This window comes from Piliocolobus tephrosceles, unplaced genomic scaffold, assembly GCF_002776525.5.
Source record: "Piliocolobus tephrosceles isolate RC106 unplaced genomic scaffold, ASM277652v3 unscaffolded_77, whole genome shotgun sequence".
In the NCBI taxonomy this organism is placed as follows: domain Eukaryota; kingdom Metazoa; phylum Chordata; class Mammalia; order Primates; family Cercopithecidae; genus Piliocolobus; species Piliocolobus tephrosceles.
The window spans coordinates 370713-374679 of NW_022335051.1; the positions used below are offsets into that span (position 1 = coordinate 370713).

Genomic DNA, 3967 nt, shown 5'->3' on the forward strand with positions numbered 1-3967 from the left:
TTTCTTTTCTTTTCTTTTCTTTTCTTTTCTTTTCTTTTCTTTTCTTTGAGATAGAGTCTTGCTCTTGTCACCCAGGCTGGAGTGCAGTTACCTGATTTTGGCTCACTTGCAACCTCCACCTCTCGGATTCAAGTGAGTCTCCTGCCTCAGCCTCCTGAGTAGCTGGGACTACAGGCACCCACCACCACGCCCGGCTAAATTTTTTGCATTTTTAGTAGAGACAGGGTTTCACCGTGTTAGCCAGGATGGTCTCGATCTCCTGACCTCATGATCTGCCTGCCTCGGACTCCCAAAATGCCAGGATTACAGGCATGACCCACTACACTTGGCCTTGTTTGTTGTTTTATTTTGTTTTGTTTTGAGGCTTTGAGACGGAGTTTCACTCTTGTTGCCCAGGCTGGAGTGCCCTGGCATGATCTCGGCTAACTGCAACCTCCCCTTCCCAGGTTCAAGCGATTCCCCTGCCTCAGCCTCCTAAGTAGATGGGATTACAGGCATGAGCCCCTGTGCCTGGCCGTCTTTTTTTTAAGACAAGAGTCTCACTCTGTTGCCCAGGCTGGTGTGCAGTGACATGATCTCAGCTCACTGCAGCCTCTGCCTCCCAGACTCGAGTGATCCCCCCACCTCAGCCTCCCTAGTAGCTGGGACTAAAGGCATGTACCACCATGCCTGGCTAATTTTTGTATTTTTTATTTATTTATTTATTGTTTCACGAGGGCTACAGCGGTAGGTGGCAAGCTGCCATGCCTGAGTGGGGATGGGCAGATTGTTTTCCAATTGCCAACCTTAGTGGTGCAATGCGAGATGGACATGGGAAGGCTATGATGTCACAGGCCTGTGACGTTATGGCAGGATCCGGGGAAGGGAAGCAAAGCGAGGTGACGGGCAGTGGACTGTAGCAGGAATAGGGAACACATCATGAACTTGCGTGTCATCCTTGCACAGGGGCCATGTTAATCTCTGTATTGTTCCAATTTTAGTATATGTGCTGCTGAAGCGAGCACAATTTTTGTATTTTTTGTAGAGACAGGGTGTTGTCATGTCACCCAGGCTGGTCGCAAACTCCTGAATTGAAGTCACTTGACTGCCTTGGCCTCCCAGAGTGCTGGGATTATAGGCATGAGCCATAGCACCAACCCTCAAATGGAAATTCTGAAACAAAAATTTTATAACAAAAATTTAAAACTCACTAGATGGACTCAATAACAATATGAAGAGGAGGAAGAGTCAGGAGACAAAGGTGGATTGATAGAAAGCACTCAAACGGGCCGGTCGCAGTGGCTCATGCCTGCAATCCCAGCACTTCGGGAGGCTGAGGTGGGTGGATCATTTGAGGTCAGTAGTTCGAGACCAACCTGGCCAACATGGCAAAACCCTGTCTCTACTAAAAATACAAAATTAGCCAGGCATGGTGGCACATGCCTGTAATCCCAGCTACTCGGGAGGCTGAGGCAGGATAATTGTTTTAACCCGGGAGGTGGAGGTTGTAGTGAGCCAAGATCATGCCGTTGCACTCCAGCTTGGGCAAGGAAAGCAAAGCTCTGTCTCAAAAAAAAAAGTACCAAATTGAGGCTGGGCGCAGTGGCTCATGTCTGTAATCCCAGCACTTTGGGAGGCAGAGGTGGGTGGATCACCTGAGGTCAGGAGTTTTAGACCAGCCTGGCCAACATGGTGAAACCCCATCTCTACTAAAAATACAAAAATGAGTCAGACTTGGTGGTGAGTACCTATAATTCCAGCTACTCGGAAGGTTGAGGCAGGAGAATCCCTTGAACCTGGGAAGCGGAGGTTGCAGTGAGCTGAGATCATGCCACTGCACTCCAGCTGAAATGACAGAGCAAGACTGCATCTCAAAAAAAAAAAAAAAAAAAAAAATCAGTGGGATTACTTGGCGTGTTTCTGTTTTGGCTAGAATACAGTGGCATGATCTCGGCTCACTGCAACCTCCGCCTTCTGGTTTCAAATGATTCTCCTGCCTCAGCTCCCCCAGTAGCTGGGATTACAGGCAAGCACCATCTTGCCTGGATAGTTTTTTGTTTGTTTGTTTGTTTGTTTTTTTTGAGACAGAGTCTTGCTCTGTAGCCCAGGCTGGAGTGCAGTGGCACGATCTGGACCTTGGCTCACTGCAAGCTCCGCCTCCTGGGTTCACGCCATTCTCCTGCCTCAGCCTCCTGAGTAGCTGGGACTACAGGTGCCCGCCACCGCGCCCGGCTAATTTTTTGTATTTTTAGTAGAGATGTGGTCTCGATCTCCTGACCTCGTGATCCGCCCTCCTTGGCCTCCCAAAGTGCTGGGATTACAAGTGTGAGCCACCGCGCCTGGCCAGTTTTTGTATTTTTAGTAGAGACAAGGTTTCACCATGTTGGCCAGGCTGGTCTTGAACTCCTGACATCAGGTGATTCACATGCCTCGGCCTCCCAAAGTGCTGGGATTATAGGCGTGAGCCACCGCACCTGGCTATTTTTTTATTTTTATGATGTATTTATTAGAATTAGAATTTGTTTGACGCTGCTTCAGGATATGAGTAATTATTCAAAGAAAATGTGACTTTTTAACAAAGCAGTTCCAGGAATACATTGTGGAGAGAAAAGAGGACTGCTTAAAATATGGCTATTGTTAAAATGTTGTCTATATTAAGGAACCTTCGTGAGATCCCCAACATCATTGTGAACACAACCTTTTGTGATTTACGTGACATGAATTAACTTTCATCCTTTTTCATTGTATCTAAGTTCTTGGCCACGCAGATACATCTGACAACACTTAACCCCTCTTGAAGACATTTTTCAATCTCTAAGTGACTACTAACTCCAACATATCTATCTTGTTTTTACCACAAGAATTTTGAAAAATCAGAGTAGGCTGGGCATGGTGGCTCACACCTGTAATCCCAGCAGTTTTTGGGGCCAAGGCGGGCAGATCACCTGAGGTCACGAGTTCAAGACCAGCCTGGCCAACATAGTGTAACCCTGTCTCTATTAAAAATGCAAAAATTAGCCAGGCATGGTGGCAGGTGCCTATACCCCAGCTACTAGGGAGGCTGAGGCAGGATAATCACTTGAACCCGGGAGGCGGATGTTGTGATGAACCGAGATCGCACCATTGTACTCCAGCCTGGGCAACAAGAGCAAAACTCCATCTCAAAAGAAAAAGAAAAAATACTTCTTGTGGGAGAACTTTCAGGCACTAATCAGGCTAATTCATCCCAGAGGAAAACCTTGATGACAAAGAAGGGGAAAAAGTCTTCCAATTTTTTTCCTTATCGGATTTCAGAGAATCCTCAGTGATATATAGGGAAACTTGCTGGAGGAATTCAGGGTTTATCAATGAAACTGTTTAATGCCATGGTCGTCAGTGGATTTGTTTGTGTGGCAGTCAGGAAGAACCCCTTCGACCACTGCAAATATGGGGACATTGTAGAGAACCGTTTTAAGGACCCCATCCTATTGAGTGCCATGAATACAGAAAAAATCCATTATTCCATTTACATGTTTTAGAAGTGAGAGAAACTCCAAATAAGATACGGCCAAGTTGTGCAACAGAATTCAGAATTTATTCAATATTAGTGTTTGTATCATAGAGAACATCTGTCATTTATATAGACAGTTTTCCCTGGGACTCCCATGCTATTGAACACTGTAACGTTGATTTTGGAGAGAATCCCTGGGGATGGGGAGGCATCATCAACATTCCAATGCAGCATCAGCTAATTGACATGCAACAAAGACTCTATCAATGCAGAAATGTGCAAGAGCTTTCAGGAAAGTACAGCTCATTCAACATCAGAGAATTCACAAAGGAGGAAAACTGTGTGTAATGGATGTAAAAATGCTTTGAGATGGTGCCCAGATCTAATCAGACATCTGGGATTTTGTAAGCAGAGAGGGGCCTTGTGAGTATAATGGAGGAGGAAAAACCACAGTATCAGCTAATTCAGGTGGGACTTAAAATGGTCACATGTAATGAA

At 45.8% G+C, this 3967-nt stretch overlaps 1 non-coding gene across 1 annotated transcript; it reads right to left on the minus strand.

The window, feature by feature from the left end:
- Positions 1 to 900: 900 nt before the first annotated feature.
- Positions 901 to 1004, minus strand: LOC113219671. The gene has a single exon (XR_003306630.1). It is a non-coding gene; the product is annotated as a U6 spliceosomal RNA (small nuclear RNA).
- Between the last annotated feature and the right edge of the window lie 2963 nt (positions 1005 to 3967).